The sequence below is a fragment of the Lichenostomus cassidix genome, chromosome 4 (genome assembly GCF_008360975.1).
Source record: "Lichenostomus cassidix isolate B80296 chromosome 4, HeHo_3.0, whole genome shotgun sequence".
In the NCBI taxonomy this organism is placed as follows: domain Eukaryota; kingdom Metazoa; phylum Chordata; class Aves; order Passeriformes; family Meliphagidae; genus Lichenostomus; species Lichenostomus cassidix.
Genome location: NC_139484.1, coordinates 43,612,020 through 43,631,453, shown reverse-complemented (window position 1 = coordinate 43,631,453; position 19,434 = coordinate 43,612,020). Strand labels below are relative to the sequence as shown.

Here is a 19,434-nt window from a genome sequence, read left to right as displayed (position 1 = left end):
CCCTTTCCCTTTCCCTTTCCCTTTCCCTTTCCCTTTCCCTTTCCCTTTCCCTTTCCCTTCCCTTCCCTTCCCTCTCCATTTTCTTTTTTTCTTTTCTTTTCTCAATTTTACATCTGAATATCTTAAGTTTTATGAGCCTGATTACAATATCACAAAAATTGTATGAAACAAAGCAGAGGAGAGCAGCTAGTCTGATCTCCATATCTTATAGGCATTTATCTACCACCCATTTCAAAGAAGTAGTCTTCAGGAGACTAAAATGTTCAGGACATATTCAGGTTATAGGTCACAAGTGTTTGGCAGTAAATTAATTTAGTAAATTAATTTAAATAAGCCAGACATTAAAAAAAAGAAAGAAATTTTTTTTGGTAGGACATTAAGATGAAGGGAAAGAAAAATAAATCAGTATTTTTACTAGTTGTGTCTAGAGAGTCCTCTTGAAGATTTTTTTAATAATGAGATTAGATGCTAAACAGAAGAGAGCCTTAATACTATTCCTGGGCTTCTCTGGCCTGTATCTTCTTTCTATTTGTGAAGAATGCTTCAGAGAAAAGTATAGCCAGTCTTTTGTCCCTTGAAAACCCCAACTAGCCAGGGATAATCATTCTGTTCCAATGCCTAGAGGTGTTGAAATATAGTTGAGCTTTTATTAGTTCTTATTTTGCTGAAAAACTAAAGCAAGGAAGTTGCAGACATACTGATTCACAAACAAATCTTGATATTTTCATAATCTAAGAAAGAAATTACTGTGGATGGCAACAGCTGGAACAAGAGAGACTTCTGAAACCATGTCACATCTTTCCAAAGACAAGCAAGAAGGATGGATCCAATCTTGTTTCCTAGGAAGTAACCTAACTTGTTTTAAAGAGATGATTCCAATCTGCAACTTTCCTTTGTAAGTGGTTCAATGATTAATTGTCCTTTTGCCATGAAAGTAATACAAGGCTTAACTTTTAATTGCATTCTGTAGCAAATGAATCAATCTTCTTACACCTTTGCTGGCAAGACTTAAAAGCCAGGCACACTTTTCCACATTCCCACATACAGTTATCAAACACTTGCTGTACTTTGGGCTGGTTCCCAAGTGCTTGCCAGGAATTAAAGATATGATATACTATAAAAGTATTTATTTCTGAAGTGACAAAATTGACTTCCATTCAATCTCTGAGTGTTTATCTAATTTGAATTACCTGCAGATGAATGCACTTTTCCAGTAGTAATCACTGGGCATGATCCCATGTAAAACCCTGATGACAGCTCTACCACAGTAATTTTCTTAATTAAACTTAAGAGAAAGCAGTAGAAAGCCTTCCTTGACTTTGGCAAGCACTGAATAATTTCCTAGATCACTGAAGACTATCTTCCCTGATCTTTTCTGGCTTCAAATGCTAAGGAAGTTCATGTTTCTTTGGTCAATTCAATCTCACTTTCATCAGGTGCTTTATTTGAACTGTCAGATTTACAAGCTGCTACTGAAATAAAGTTTGACAACCAACTTTGGTGCCTGGGAACCAATTGCATGTACCCCATCAAAAAAGGGTCATGACATGTCTCTGTGATGTTGTACCTCATGTGGGAAGGATGAGAACTGTTGAGCTGCCTTATGCTCAGAAAGCCTTCTGTCACCTAAGTCACAAATCCAACAAGACAAAGTCCATTTCCTACCACCAGCCAGAAGTCATAAAACAATTAATTAGCCTTTATAGTGCTTAGATAGAGGAGCCAAGTAAAAAACAATCTAGAACCTCTTTTTAAAATGCCTAGTAACATAATACAGCTCCTGATAGTAAAACTACCTGAAAGGAGACTGTAGCAAGGTGGGGACAAACCTCTTCTCCCATCTCCAAGCAACGGGATGGGAGGAAATGGCCTCAAGTTGCACCAGGGGAGGTTTAGATTGAATATTAAGAAAAATCTTCCACACTTAAAGTGTGGTGAAGTATTGGAACAGGATGCTCAGGGAAGTGGTGGAGTCACCACTCCTGTTGGTGTTCAGAAAACATATAGATGTGGTGTTCAGGGACCTGGTTTAGTGGGGGAACTTGCAGTATTTGGTTCATGGTTGGATCTTAGATCAGCCTTAATGATTCTATTATTCTACTCAAAATTAATTTTCTCAAAGTAATTTAAGATCCTATTACATGGAATTATTTTGTATGTGTTATATAAACTTTGGTATGAATAACTTACCAATTACCTATAAATGAAATCACCAAAACCTTTTAAAATTTAGTCTAAAATAAAGTAGGCAGTGGAGCAGGAATCCTAAAATGTCTTTCTCATTTGGATGGATTCCTCCTGCAGGTGAGGAACCCAGCTCTCTAGCACAATGGGATCAGTATGGTTTTAATGAACAGCTAATGGGGCCAAGATCTGGGAGAGTCACAGGCAGAACTGGTAAAATTTTCCTCATGTGCTGCCTTTAGTGGAAGGACAGCAGCACTATTTGGGAAAAATCTTGTTTAGCTGAGGGAGAGTCAATTCCAGTATCTAGAAACTGACAGAGCAGATCTGTTTGATGAAGAGGTGGAAATGAAATGCTTGGTAAACACCAGAGCTTCTAGAGCTGAACTTTACAGCCAACCTGCAGCAATGCTTGCAGGAGTGGGAACCTCGTACATGCACACACACAGCCCACGAGACAAAAACCCAGCAACTGCACAATTACTGCTTTGATTCTAGCTGTTAGAATTCAGTGAAAATGGTAAGGAGAGATTTAATAGCTCGTACAGCTTCTGTGGGAACCTCAGATAGCCACACAGACCTCAACAGGAATTAAGAAAGAATTTCCCATGCATTTTATGGAACTTGCATGTTCCATGTGGATTCACACAGGAAGGTGATTTACTGGTTGGAAGAACTGAGTCAATCTCTCATTTTAAAAGGTGGGAGTTATGGCATTTTTGGGGTAAAATTTGTTGATAATACTGTAAGATCACCAGACAGCAGGAAATGCAAAGTTGTGCCCTTTTTTTTTTACCAGTCTTAAAGACTATCTGCTAGAAGATGGCAGTGATGTGATCTCAGAGGATAAGAAGGTACAAAGGTATAATTTATTCACATAGATTAATGATAAAATCTACTCTCTAATAACTAGGAGAAAAAAATCTTGAAGAATCCCATCCAAACTAGGAGAAATTGTGTGCATTATGTGCAAAAAGTATGGTTTTTTTTCTTTTTCATTAATTCCTCAATCCATTCTGTATCAAAAAAAATAGTCTTGCATTTAAACTTTCTACTTAATTCTTCATATACACTGTCCCATCACAGTCACATATTGCATGTTTCTCAAATGATACTTTTACATATAATTTATTTATGCCATTTCCATAATGTTAAATATAAATTATTTATTGTATTTGCTGTCTAAAACTGTTTTGATTTTCATTTGTACAGATAGTCAACACTCATCAACTTGAGATGGAAATTATTAGTCATCATCTTCATATTTCACCTAACACAGTCAAAATCAGTACCTTCATTGAGGTTCTTTCATTCCTTGTTTCTGATCTGCACTCTCACAAAGATTGTGATCCTGCTGGTTTGTTTTTTTCTCACAGTATGCCCTCTTTCCTGGATCAAAAGCATACTCATACATGCCTTGTTGAGTGGGTTATTCATGCCAAATACAGTCAATTATTGCATTCAGCTATTATTTCCCAGAAGATTTGTAAATGTCCCTTCTCATATCAGATGTAACCCCTAGCCCACTCTTATTTGAAGACAAGGTAATGAGTGCTTTTAAAAATGTTTTACTCATTAATTTACTAATTAATTTACTCATTAATAATTCTGTGCTATTTTTTGTCTGTCTCCTAATGTGAACTGCCTTACCTTGGTCTTTAGATTGAAATCTTCTTGAAATAGGACTGTTGCTGAAGTTAAACAGCATACTTGCAAAAATTGAAAAAAATAAGAATGATGTTGATATCCGTAGCCTGCTAGTATTTTTGCTTTAGTTCTCATCAAGATCAGATATGCTTATGCTTCACAAACCTATTTTAAATAGTGACAACATTATTTGTATTGCTGAAGCAGTCAAAAGCCGCAGACTTGGACCACAACCTCATTGTGCAAGATCCTGTACAAACAGGGCAGAAGAATTACCCATACACCAGAAGGAATGTAACCAGTATAAAGCCACAATCCTCATGCAGACTGATGTGGGAGTACGAGGAAAATGATAATTTTTGTCATATAAATAACGTTCTAATTAGTCTGGGAACATTGGGATCTTGACTGATGTCAAACAATTTCAGATACCCCAGCAAAAGAGTACAGTACTGAAAGCACTTGGAAGAGTTAATGAGACAGCTTTGCTGATGTGTGTGGGGATGGTCCTTATGAGGAAAAGTGTGAAGATTCCGGCCTCCTATGTTTTGGCTTTTCCCACAATTGTGAATCTTACCCACAAGTATTTTTCTGAAGCATCTCAGCTCTCATAATTCTAAACATGAAAAAATATAGAATGCTTTTGATCTAGAATATTTTGGTTTTTTGTCTTCGTGAACTTTCATATTTTCATTTTTAGTGAAATGTGAACTGTTGTTATCCTTTCCTTTTCCCCATTTCCACTTTCCTCTCAAAGAGGATCATCCATTTCTGAAGTTTCCCAAACACTCAGCCCTTTCAGCACACTGCTTCTCCAGGCGTCAATATGCCCTTATGACTCTCTTCTCTTTTCCTGCTTTCATATGTAAAAGGATTATAAGAAACACTCACAATTCTGGAGTTCTGGAGCTCTTGAAGAATTCTCAAAACTTTTTTATGTTCTGGATGGACTATACTGAAATGTCTTTAACTTGCAGGAATGAGATATTTTCTAAAGTTCTATCACTGTCATAAAGATTATATTTGTAAAAATTTGTGAACTGTCCAAATGTATATTACAGCTCATAAAAACATGCATTAAAGATTTTACTATATCATGAATGGTGTCATTGCTACATAAATTAATACTCATTAGTAGCTACTACTCAGTATCTTGTTACAGCCCAAGAGACTGAAGCATATTTTTGGTCAGTGCATATTTACATGCTGAATTTGTTGCAAGATTAGGGTGTGAAGTGCCAGTTGTTTCTCTACAATCTTTCACAAAATTATGCAGCAGTCTAACACACTCATTGTAACGCAGTTATTGAAGGTAATACTAATAATCAAAAGAGACCTAACAGGAAAAGGGCATTTCTCAACAATGTTATCACTATGACTTAACAGAAAACGATTTAAAACTTAAACTGTATATGTACATGCTTACATTAATATCAATCCATGACAAAACACAGTACCAAAAGCATACAAGGTATGCTAACTGGAAGGAATCTTTTGCCTGTGTTGTGACTAACTCCACCTACACCATTTGCAAGAGATTAAGGAAGTTTAGAATTAGAAAACACATGTGTTACGGAAGGATGGTGGCCCAAAAAAGCATTCTCACAGGCAGACACCAATGAAATGCTGCCCTGGAATTCGTGCATCCCAGCTTTCACTCCACCCTACCGGTAGCCTGGGAGGAGCAGCGGGAGATCTGATGGAGCTCACGTTCTGCAGAGCCCTGCAGCAGAACCACTGATGACCCCCAGTGATTAAGGGTCAACAAACTTTAGCCTGAAGCAACTGTTCTATGAACTTTGGCACATTCTGAGTTGGCTCCTGCTGGGTTGTTGGCTTTGGCCCTTATCTTGCAGTTTAGCAAGGATTGTGAAATTCTGAATAAAGTTACAAGACATATCGGTCCTGTGTCAGAGACTCAAGGTCTTGCTCTTCAAATATTCTTGGTCTTCAAAATTCCTTTGGCAAATAATCTCATCTATCAGCTAAACATTTTCCAATAGGTGTGTCAAAGGACCCGTCAGAAAAAAAAAAGAAGAAAAGGAAAAAAAGAGAAAAATTTGTACAAATATATTAAAAGCAGGTATGAATATTGTGGGGGACAGGGAAACATTATCAGAGATTCTCTGTGGTAGCACTCTGAAAGAACTAACTGTATTCTATGTATGCACAAACTTCAACCCATAACCTAAAAAAATTATGTTTGGAATTTAGTATTGTGTGTTGTGTTCAGATGGATTAAGGGAACAACTACTTCAGAAAAGTGAAAATATCTTTGAAACATGAAAAGGAAAAGAGAAAAAGAGCAACATACATTTGGAAGTACTTATAAGTGTAATCCCATTGACTCCCAGATATTTATGTTGCTTACAGAAGAGAAATTTTAACATAAATCAACTAGACTTTTGCAAATTTTGTTATGCTTTCAAGGCATAACTCCTTGGAAGAAATTATAAATTTTTCCTTATTAACAGTGCAAGGAAGAGAACATATAAATCCCCAGACTCCTTTTTTTCTTGACAATATTTGACAGTAATTGACAATCACATGTCTTCCTGAAGTACAAAATGGCTTCTAGGTAGATTGAAATTAGGAAAAAAAAGTAGAATTAGAAAAAAAATTTCTCTCTTAATATAGAATCCACACGCTCTGATTTTCCTCTGCAATTTCTGTATTTCCAAGACATTATCCACAGGATGTGCTAAACTATGTGAGAAACCTGTTAAAGATTTTTTCCTTTCCTAAGAATACAGAGGTTTTAAAATACCCTGAAATCCCTAAGCATGTTGAAACATCACTCAGTCCTGGCAACAGCAAAACTAGATCTTGGATTGCTTTTTTATTGGCAAAGCAGCAAAAGAAGAATTAGACAAATTGCATGTGACTGTATAACAAAGCTCCACAATGAGCCAACACGTTCATTTTTAAAAGCTTTGGTTTGAAAGCTAGATATTAAATTGGCTCTGTCACTTTCTGTCATCTTTTCTGCCTTCTACCTTAAAACTATAACCCCATGGATTCTCCAATGAGATACTGAATTGTTAAACTTAATAGCAGCAAATTCAGAATTTTAAATATAAATATTTTAAATGTTAAGTATTTTAAATTTAAAATATTTCTATCTGAAAATTCCATCAGGCTTCCAAGGACACCAGTCTCAGTCAATATTTTGAGGTGTTTTGAAACTCATTGCATTTCAAAAAAACAGTATATTTAATCCCACATAATCTTGCATTTACTCATTGATAACTGTAAGCTGTGTTGCATACTCCTAGGGCTATAGCACTGCAGTTAAAATATGCTGGACTGAGAGTGATGGCTTTGTAAAGAAAGTGCATTCGGAAGGATCACAGACCTCTGAGTGATTAATTTAATTATCTACTCCTCTCACTTCTATGAAATTAAACCCTACTTTGTTTTCACATTGCAGTCTTCAGACTCAATGGCCTATAATTCCTCACCAGATGCCTCCCATTTGAAGTTTTTTTGTCACTTGTGAAACTACAGTGGGAGCATAAACTTCCCAGTCTAGTGCCATTCACATACAGACAGTATTGTCTTCTCAGAGTGGGAACCCAAAACTTCAGAATAACTTGGGAAGGTCAAAGGATCTCCTAATTTTCCATCTCATGCAGTACCCTGTTTGCCTTTCTGTATTCCTCATGTCAGTACATTACTATTATTTTCTATGTAATGTGTGCAGTGTTATTGAAAATACAGTAATCATATTTCACTATTTATTGGGTGGTAGGATATGGGGAATATCAAGTACCATTATAGGTTTTTGGATATTACTTCTCTTTTAAAATAGGGATAAGTACAAAAATATTGTAAAGACAGTTTGGTAAGAAAGGGTAAATAGAACAAAATTTCAGAGTACAAGTTATGTGTTAGGGAATAAAACCAGACAAACTAAAACCTTTGCTAATCTCTATGTAACACAGAAAGGTTCTTTAGTTAGTTTGAAGAAAATAAAAAGTGGCAACACACTGGAATGTACAGTTTCTATTTATAGAAAGCCCCACTAACTAGAAGCCCATGCCATTCAATTAACAATTTACAACACCTTCATTGTATAGTGCAGTGCAGAATGTGGAAGGTTGTTTGATTTCTGTATTTCCAGACGCGTGTCATTTCCAACCCCATATTTAATAGTGTGTAACTGCCTGAAGGGGAGAGATCAGAATGTGTGGCATGTCTCACTGAGAGGAATTTTGTGCATTAAAAAACCCCAAACCACGCTCTTTCAACTATTAAACAGAGAGCTAACCAAATTCCTTGCTTCCACCCTTTTTGACTTTGAAGTCCAAAAAAAAAAAAAAAGGGGAAAGAGAAGAAAAGGAAAAAAAGAAAAGGGAAATAAGAAAGCAAGCAAGTAAGCAAGGAAGCAAGAAGTGAGACATGGAAGAGAGTGAGAGACAGAGAGACAGAAAGTGCGAGAGCTCAGGAGGAATAAAATTCCTTACAAGAGAGGTACATGTAAAGGACAAAAAGAAATGGTTTTCCATGATGTCACTCACAGCATGTCTGTGTCTGGAAAAGTACTTGAAGAGGCAGACATGGATTTATTCCATTTCAGCAATGCAAACTATTCATGCCACGTTTTCAAGCCATGTTCCAGGAGTAAAGCATACTGTGTACAAGGCATAAAAGAAGATAATTATTTTTTCACTGCCAACAAACTGATTTGACCAAGCTGATAATTTAGGAATTGTCATTTCCTCTTTGCTTTTCAGAATCCATTTTTTTTACAATTTCCTCCTGGTTTACAATCTGTTCCCTCCTCCACCCAACTTCTTGCTTTTTTATTCTTTCATCTCTCCCTCCCTTAAAAAAGCTGATGCAAGGTTTTTCCTTCTTTCTTTATGTGCATGCTTCTACTTTCCTGTGCTCTCCATCTACTGGCAGAAAGATTGAACTGTTGTCACTGTTTTTCTAACTCAAATTCTGTCTTAAGTCTCTTGTTCTGTGCTCCTTTATTTGTCTTGGACTCAAGCCTGAAATTCTTTCTTAGATAAAACACAGGAAATTCTCACCAAAAGGCATATTTACATATTACATTGTTTCTTTCCTTTTTAATACAGTTTTTCTTTCTTGAGCTAAATATTCTTTCTTCAGCTAAATGCACGTTATTCCCCTCCCCCTCTCCTCCCCTCAAATCACACTTAAAATAACCATGACTGCAAGCAGAGACTTGAATTTATGGAGTCTGAATTCAATACTAGCAAGACTGACAGCATAAACAATTATTAGTGATGTACTCATCCCCCAGGGGCACTGGTCTTCAGTTCATGGCTGGGAAAACATCAAATACCTACGTTTGCCCTAAGTGCCAATATTCTACCTTGTTCAATTCACAGGTAGGCTTGCCATCCAGCTGCCTATTAGAAGAGAAGAAATTAAAATCTTGTAGAAATGAGCAAGACTGTGGCTGCACAATCATTCCAGTGATCCAACTGAGACTGATCTGGTGAAAGACAGCCATGGAATATGCAGAAGGCAAAGTGTACATTGGAGCAGGGTGGGTACAGTTTGGTGTAAGTAACTATAGTGACTTTAGGCAAGTTGCAGAGCCAAAGTCAGAAAGGTGGAAAATGCAAAGAAAATAGAAGGGAAAGAGGAGAAAAATAAAAAAAATAAAAAGAGAAAGAAGAAGAAAAAATTAAAAAAAAAGAAAAACAAACAAGAAGAAACAGGGAAAAGGACCATGTGAATGATTCAAGAACACAGTTAAGTTTATGTAAATAATAATTTAAAATTAATTCTGATCTTTCCTGTTTTGATATATACAATTATGCCAAAAGGGGTTTAAATTTCATAACATCTCATCACGGGCCAAAGTCCCATCAAGCACCAAACTTTTTGGATACAAATAATAGAAGATTACTTGAAAACAGTTTTACAGTAACATTACTTTATAATAAATAGAACAATTCGGATCTTGTCTAGCCAATTTTTTAAATATTAGTTTAAATGGTCACTAATAGTTATTACCACTTTGGAGATTAGCACAGCAGATACTCAAAGCAGTTGGTTTCTCAGTTATTTTATGGCAGCTCAGATATGATTGCTGTACCTGCAATCGTTGTGCATCTCACCTGCTTTACATGGCACTACTGCATGGGAGAGCTGGGTGGTTTGAATCCCCTCCTTGAATCACACACAGGAGGAGACAGAAAGCAACTTCACCCCTAAACCTAAGCATTACCTTACAAATGAACTCCTGAAATGACACTATTTTTTCCATCTTCAAAACTCTCTGATCTTTCTCTTCTCCTGAATTGCTGAGGGATAAGGTAAGGGCTCTCAGTCACAAGATGATCTTCAATCTGTGCTATTTAGTTTGTTTGCTTCACTCCCAGTGATCTAAGTCCTCAGAGATGTAATAAGCACTAGCAGAATCTGATAGAGATACAATGGATTTCTTCGTAGAGCTATCCAAAACTAAAAATGAAGGTGTCCTTGGCAAATTACGAGTTAACGAACAATTCCGCTTCTAACAGTTTGTCCTAGCTGAAAGTCTTGTGCAACACTGTTGGGCTGTATAAAGTTGCAGCCTTTTGTCACCTATTGGTATACTAGCAAAATGTTCAAGTTTTTTTAAGCTTTAAAGCCCTTTATCCCCAGTTCCCATTAAATCTGCAATCTCGTTTTCTGCAGCAAGTCTCTAAGCTGTCTTCCTTTCCATCCCTTCGTACTGTCCAGCAAGGTGACCTACTGACCCTTTCCAAAAGTCTGCTCCCGGTGACTTCGAAAGTATCTTGAATTATTACTGAACAGGATGGAAACACTCACAAATGTATGGATACTTCTTTTTCTATGATTTTTTTTAAAGGCTTTCACACAGAATTTTTTTTCTCATTTCAGCACAGATCTTCAACACTCTTTTAAGGAATTACACCATTAAAATCCTTATGCTAGTTTGCATGTGGTGTAATTAATCCCCCACCATATCTTCCCATTCTTTTCTTTCAAAGAGTGAGGCAGAATTCCAAAATTGGTGAGATGTACAGATGCAATAACTGATGCAATATATCTCAGTACAATCTTAACAGGAAAATTCAGATTCCTTCTATTCAACAGTTTCCCAGAAATGTTTGGCATTTATTACATGCTATGAGAGGCTCTTTGAGGCATGAAACACAGAAGACATATGCACTAGGAGAACTTATATTGAGATAAAATTCAGTGCAAGAGAAACAGCTTCCATGTAAGAGAAATAGCCCATGTAAGGGCTTCCATGTGCAGCTGTCAGTGGTCCAGAGCATGTCTGTAGCCTGATTAGGTCCATCTAGACTGCTTCCCTCTCCCCAGACCTGCAGTAGATTAGAAGATGTGTATAAAAATGTGGAAATCCCAATGACAAACTGTGATTCATGAGTAACATGCAGATCCTGCATTGGGACAGCATTGCATGACTGACAGTAAGACTGTGATGATAACATGCTCAAACTTCCATCTGCTGTTTTGATGGGTTATAAACATTTTCCCAGAAAAATGCCTAAGCATTTTGTTGCCTAAGTTTTGAGACCAATTTACTTTATACTTCCAAAATATCAGTAATTTTCACAGATTTAATCTTTAAAAAAGATTGTACCTTGCTTTTAGGAAGTAGTGATTACTTCCTGTGTACCTCACCTTTCCAGTCACCATCTCCTGCAGTGATCACTTTTGCAAGTGTTGGCTGATACCAAAAATGATGCAATTTCTTTCAGATATCTACCCCTCTGAATTGTAGCAATTTAATCAAAACCAAAAATTATTAATAAAACTTTCCAGTGCTTAGTGGTTTTGTTTTTCTTCAGAGAAATAAATTCTTAATGTCATTGACATTAAGAAGGAGTTTACATATGTTGCAGCAATTTTATACTCACAGGCTTCTAATTGAAAATGATTTAACAATTTTGCCCATTTTTGCACACGCATGCAACAAGAATACTATACTCCATCTCAGAACTGAAATTCTTCAATGCAGAGCTGCACTATATAGATTACATTCTAACAGGGAAAATTTGCAAAGTATTTTTTTGAAAAAACCTCAGTGATATAAATGTCATGTAAGTTTTTCTTGGCAGGTGCTGAAAAATAGTTAAAATTTCATACTGACATACAGTTAAACATATTTAAACAACTTCAGGAAAAGAAGGGAAACTTGGTAGGGATTCAACTCAATCCATATGGAAGAGCACAGAAGACAGGCTTGAACTAAACTTATCAGGCAGTACAACTGGACAACAAATGGGAACGTTTCATGTAGCGTCTGACATTCAGAACACATTGTCATGGAAAATAAAGTCCAGAAAACTCTCAAAAATTTAGACATGACCAACTTGTTATCAGAGTTGTTTAACTAAAAAAATGCTGATATCCTGACATTCTATCAAACCTACCATGTCTAGAGAAACTGAGCCTTCTACTGTTGATGTCACAGGAGAAGATTTATTGATGAATAATAATATTTAAATTTTTTTTAAAGTGCAAATACACCTGAGTTTACACACTGTAAAATTTTGCTTTCTTCCTTCCCAGGTTTATATCTAATATAGTAGGCTGAATTCCTGTCCTCAACACTGCTAGTCTGCAAGATCAGACTATATATGATAAAACAGAGTATTCAACAGAGTGTTAATGCAGGCCCATCTAAAATTTGCTATTTGTTATGCTTTTAAAGTTCTTTAGGCCCTTTGTCTTAAACTAAGGGAATATCAATGTCCACCCACTGTTAACATCACCATAATATTTAAGCTAACCTTTTAACCTAACGGTTGCAAATAACTTTTAGAAGTCATTTGCTTATAATTTTCACCTGAGCGACTCCAGTAAATGAGACAGTATAGGCATATCCACAAATCCATGGAAGGAGAAAAAGCTGCCAAGAGACTGATCTGGCAGTAAGTGTGTCATCATGTAAAGTATCTACTTGCTTGAAAGGGGTGCAAATAAATAAACAGGTTATTTTATCCATACATAGTAGATAAAACAACCTTTTTCCCCGCTTGCAAATGGATGTCTGCATATTTATTTCCTTTTCCAATATAAACATTGCTTTGGGAACAACTTCTAAGTCAATAAGTGACTTAGAAATTTTCCCTTACAGTTTTTTCTTCAGTCAAAACATTTTGTTATCAGAGTTACAATGTGTCATTTCTAAATATAAACTAAAAATAGACTATAAACTAATTAAAATTGATTTGTTTGTGCATATAAATGTTTTTATTAGATATTATATAGATCAGTCAAACACAAGTTAGTAATCTCTCACATACATCTTCATTAATATCAGTTTTCAAATAAAAAGGAGTGAACTATGTTATTTAGAATAAGGAAGAGTGGTCACAACTTCTTTTTGCAATATTTAAATAATATTATTGATTTAATTTTTTACATCAAAAGGTATATTTCTTGTTAAAAATAGTGGTAAGTTCACCTCAAAGTAATAATTAAACTTTAGAATTTTACCTAAAAGTTTATACTATTTTCTAGCTTGTTCCTAAAACAAGCTTCAGCTATTCCCTAGGTGATCCTGGGATGCATAGCAGTAAATCAGAGGAAGAATTAGAAATTGCTGAGGTGAGGTTTTTCAGCTTTAAAAGTCATTAGTTTTAAAAAACTACTGAAATCCAAAAGAATAGTTCTAAGTAATTAATTCTGTACTATGTATGTGTTTTTCCAGAACATCTCTATTCCTAAGCTAAATACAAAATGTGCTTTTATTCCTCCCAGATTCACAATAATTTAGAGCATGAGCCTGAACTCTTGCATTTTACATTCTAGCTATTATGATGCTCCTGTGTACCAGAGACCTTTGCTGAAATTCAACCCATGATCATTTTAATGCAGACACTTGGCATGCTTTTTTAGACCACAGTACCTGGCAGGACTAAAGTTAGGATGCTATCTCACTGGGACATTGTGGCAGTCAAATAACTAACAGACAGAATGGATACTCTTGACTTTTTAAAGATGAAGCCCTTGCAATTTGTCTGAGCATCACACAGTTATTTCAAACTGTGACTCTGCTAACATCATGAACCTGAATGCAAACTTGGATACCCTGTGGTGAGTGCCCAGAATAGAATCATAGAGACATTTGGTTTGGAAAAATTCTCTCAGACCACTGAGTCAAACTGTGAACCCAGCACTGCCAAGTCCTCCACTAAAACGTGTCCCTAAGTGCCACATCCACACAAATATCTCCAGGGATAGTGACTCAGCCACTTCACTGGCAGCCTGTTCCAATGCTTGACAGCCCTTTCAGTGAAGAAGTTTTTTCTAATATCCAGTCTAAACCATTACTTATTAATCGATGGCACATGATATAAAATCCTTTTAATATAATCATAATAGGGATAATGGAAATTTCGCTGTGGTTGGGAAAGGTCACTTAAGATTTCTCTGTATGGTTTTGGTATTTGGTATTCTGTAGGTATTTACTAGCCACTGGCCTAGAGGAAGATGTCCCTGACCATGTCAGGGTGTTGGAACTACATGATCCTCAAAGTCCCTTCCAAATCCAACCATTCCGTGATTCTTTTAAGATACCAGGCACACAGCATTTGGAGGAGCTTTCTTTGCCTTTATGGTAATTCATTCTGATCATCAAACCTTTTAACTGCAGCATAATGCCCTAATTCTGCAAAAACATATCTGCCTATGTCCAAGTGCTTGATGTCCCCTGATCTTAAAGAGCCCCTCATCTTAAAGAGCAAGACACCAGGTGGCAGCAAACAGTGAAAAATGTACTTGACATTGCCAAGAGCACAATTAGTGATGTTACTGCTGAAGAAGTCATACATTTTCTTCAGTTTATAAAAAATAATTATCGTACACAACCAGATGGATACAGTGTTGAAGACAGTATCAGCAAATCTACAGAAGGAGGAAAACATGAGAAAAAAAACATTATATAAGCATGGCTGCTATAAGCAAGTTCAAGAAGAGACAGAAATGTAAATCTACAACTTGGCATCTTGGAAAGTCTCAGAAATCGTCTTGGTTAGCACTTCAGAAGCTAGGTATTTATTTAGGTTCTTACTATTTTGTTGGGATTGAACTTGGAACTGAAAGCAGACAGCCTAACACATGTATTTTCTGGGTCATGCTGTGGCTGTATAGAATTACAAACTCTTCATCTGTGATTTTGCATTGGTCACTCAGGATTCAATATTAAGGGACAGAAAAAGTGAGAGAAAGAGACTGTCCCTGACCAAAGCAAAGGTAACACCTGTCAAAAATGTCATACCTGGATTCAGTGGTTTTGGTTCAAATTGTAGGAGTAATTTAAAAAAGAAAAAAAAAAAAAAAAAGGCCTTTAAGATTTTTGGTGCTTAAAAGATTCCGCAGAACAAAAAGCTCCGCCACTTCATTTGAGAAAAACTAAGTACACTTAGGGTTAACATAGGAAGAGATACTTAGAATTGTATAGATACTTCACTTAGTATCTTAGTATTACTTAGATACTTGGGGAACAAGACAGAGTAAAAGGAAATTTTTGAGAAGTTCATGTAACAAATACAGTGTAATCCTGCTGTTTTCTTATATGTGATTGGCAAATGTCACTTCATGGTGATTTACTTTTTGTAGGGTAAATAAAAATTCGATTGTGTGAAAAATTATTTTTATAATAAACTCCCGTTCCTTGTCTTCTATAACACTTTATTTTGAACATGGATATGAAAGACAGTACTAAATTAATCAACTTGATCAGGTCCTGAGAAGTCTTATCTCATCTTGTATTCCTTACCAAGATTTAAAGGAAAAATATTTGAATTAATGTTGCAGAGTAAGACTCTTTCTCCCTGATGCTTACCAGAATAACTTTCAGTTTTGCCTGAATGAGTAAAATAAGAATCCAAGGAATACTATAATGGCAGCACAATTTAGAAAAGTTATATTAGGACTTTGATAAATAAGCAAATATAACATAAAAGTATGATTCAGAGACCAAAATCTATCACCTTTTGAATTGCATGACCCACAGTTAAAGATTTGTCAGTACAAACACACTGACTTATTTTGTATGTGTTTGCATACCTCATAGGTTGTTGACTTCATTATAAAACATAATGCAGTAGAAAATGTAAACATTTCAAACCCTTGAAATAATTCTGATAATTCTCATTCATTAATATTTAATTCTGAAATCAGGGCTTCCTTGTACTTACAATAAATTTAACTTCTTTCAAAAGTAAGAAACAGTGTAGTTAAATAGCAAGATACTTGAACTCTTTCTTAATCTATAAATCTCAGACTTGCTTTTCCCAAAATGATCTGGCTTTCTTTAAAAAGATCAAATTTTAGAATGTAATATGAATGGATAGTGTATGTGAGAGGCTAAATTAATTTAGTGCATATACATGAAAAGTTTGCAAATCTGTAATCTAGAGAATACAAGCTTTTGTTCCAGTCCAGTAACGAGATTTCTGAAAATGGACTCCTGAGCCCATCCAAGTGATACCAGCAGCCATGCCTGAAGCCCATTCCAGTGCTCAGACAGACTAGGTAATTTTATACTTGCAGACATAACTGGTGTCTTAAATCACTTTGAGAATTGAATGCGTCTTAAATGAGCCATTATAGCTAATCTGAAGAACAATCTGCTCCCAGGTACCAGCCATTCTGGTGATAATAGATGCCTGATTACCTTTGTACAGTGTGATTAAGGTTAACTTGGACACTGTTGAAGCAGGAGGGATAAGACTGCCAAGACAAGGGGTAGAAAATAATCATGGATGGATTTTTTTCACCTGAACAGAAAATAAACAGGCTTTGCAGAGCAGATGTTCAAGGACAAAATTTTGGCCACAACTTTTAGGCCTTAGTTGCTGTTGTCCTTTAGCCAATTTTTTGTACAGAGAAAGTAAAAAATCCTAAAACCCAATATGAATTGATTCAAGTTTTCCTTAATTGGTTGACTTTTTACTGGGCATTGGAGAAGGATATGGTAACTTACCTCTAGTTATTAAAATACATTTTAAATACTCTGGTCACATATTGTTTCTATAATGATTAACCCAAATTTAAAAATAAATAATTTCTGCTTTTTATATAAGTGTCCAGATGTATAGCATTGGTTTGTAGAAGGAAACGACATGTAGAATATTTACATTCCTTTCTCTCCAAATCCAGACAAGACACCCTTTTTCCAGTGTTTCTCATGGCCGCTGGGGCAAAAGACTGTTGATTTCTTATTTTTTTAAGCTCATTTCAACTCTCATGTGATTAAATGCTAGCCAAGTGTATATCCTCAAGTGTTAACATACAAAAATCCTTTTCTATTTTGGAGACTGGTTATTAAAACCCCAGCACATAAAGATGTGCTAATTCTAGAAGCACAATTTTTTTTTACTCTGTGGACATGAGTAATATAAAGATGTCAAAACCATTTCTTTCTATCCTATTCTAAATTATGTGGGAAATGAATCTCTTCAGTCACATGAATCCTTATTTTGGCATGGATTGTTCGTATATGCACCTTTCCAAACTTGCACAATTTAAGGTTCAAACACCCTATTGATCACATTATGCTATTTCACCCTGACCATGAGATAAAACGGTGGGATCTTAAATTTAGGATAAAGGTTATTCAGCCGTATGCTTCTCATAAATCCAAAGTACCAAGTACATCTGCATATGAAAGGCCTTCATAGTGCACCCTGCGGAATCATAGAAAAGCCTTTCTATAATGCTCTTTGGAGAATCCTGTTCTTCCTTGTCATGCTTGTATTCAGTAAGGAATTCTCTGTGTGTGTGTGCATGCATGTGTATGCTTATATATACATGGATATTCACACGAATTCACACTGATAAGAATGGATTTGACTGTCCAGAAGTGAAATTTCATGAAATATTAAATAACTTGTGCATGAAAATACACACACATAACCTTAATTTTATTTAAAATAATATCTGTTATTAATTTGCAGAGAAAATTCTAATTGATACTGAATTTTAAATACAATTCTTTTTTAACATTTCATAAAATCTGCTAATGAAAATTTAAAATGTCCTGCTTTACATAAACCAAGGAGTGAATCATTTCCACTAGGATTATCAAACCAAATTATGTTTATGGATATACACATCGTGACACTGTTTGAAATTGTTTGGTTTAAATCCATGTAAGACTGAATGAACAAATGAACATGAATGGGCATAGTTTGTCTGTACACCAATTTCATACCTATGAGAAATATCCTGTGCAGTTAATACTTTTTACAAGTTCTTTATCAGGAACTGGATCTGCACTCATGTCTCCCTGACCTGCCTTAGTATGCCCACTCCCCAGGTCTGCACATGATGTGGCATTTTAGCTTTACACTCTGTTTTTGATGCGGTCAACGGTTGGCTACAGTTTGTTTAAAAATACCACATATCATTCCATATTATAACTAATCGCTCTTGCACTCCTGTTTACATACTATTAATAAACACAACAAAAGAAGTTGTCCTTGGAGACTAAGCATCTGGAATCCTTGAAGATCTGCAGTTGCAAAAAGGGAGTAAGGTCTTTGAAACAGTCCAGTACCATTAAAAAGTAGCTCACTTTTTTGTGACTTGCAGTGAGTAGCCGATGGATTGCTATAGGGTGTGAGGAGTTGCAGCCTGCAAAACTTTAGAAGAGAGTTGTGTTTGGAGAAAATTTAACTTCCGAAAAATTATAAAATTATATAATAAAATAACATTTGCATATATGTTCAACATGATATATTCATCTCAGCAAATATCAAATAAATACTTGCTGAAACCGAATTAACGCATAAAATCTTACTCATAGGAAGTGACCCATACTTCTGAAAAGTCAGGTGTTAAGAGTTCCCCAAATATTAGAAGAGAAACCTAAATTTAAAAGGGATGGTTAATACCTTAAAAAGTGAAAAAGTGTCTGTGTGCTTTTCAGGATCTGGTAAAATGGGATATCACCTTCTAGCACAACACATGTACTTATTTGAGAATTTGTGCTGCTATGTATGCAGTGACAGAGTGCAGAGCTCTCTGTTTGCTATAGTTATGCACTGATGATAAATTACAAGTGAATTTATTTTTGTACAAGTGAACAATCCCAAATGTAAATGTTTATTAGAACTTCTGTTAGCCACAATCAAAGGCATTAGTTAACTTGCTATTATTGCAGTGCAGTAAATGACAGGTGGCCTCTATTTTACTTTTTATAGACTTGTTCTAAACATATATTTATGCTAACTACACTTTTTATTTTAATATTTTATCCCAGATTTTCTGCTGGTCTGGTTACCAGAAGCATTTCATATGTGAACAGATGGAACAGGACTTACACTAAGACTTTTCAGCATAGGCAAAGCTTAGAGAAGTCTAGATTTCTGTGCCTCTTGAGGCAGTGGAAACAGCAAGTTCAAGAGTGAACAGGTAGTATGTCATAAACATACGTTCCTAAATAGCATAGCTCCTTTCAACTATTTTCTCATATAAAAACTCAGCTTATTGCAATCATCAGCTATTAATAGTGTATTTTTAAACATGAAACTTCTAGTATTGTTTGCCACTCAAAGAGTCCTTTGAGACAACTTGCATTTTTTTTCCTCAGTGTCACACACATTGTGCTGTACAATCCAAGTAATGAATAGC

General features: G+C 35.6%; 1 protein-coding gene across 1 annotated transcript in view; it reads right to left on the bottom strand.

The window, feature by feature from the left end:
* Nucleotides 1-19,434, bottom strand: part of DLC1 (DLC1 Rho GTPase activating protein) — a 214,190-nt gene that overhangs the window by 139,391 nt on the left and 55,365 nt on the right. The window lies entirely within an intron of this gene.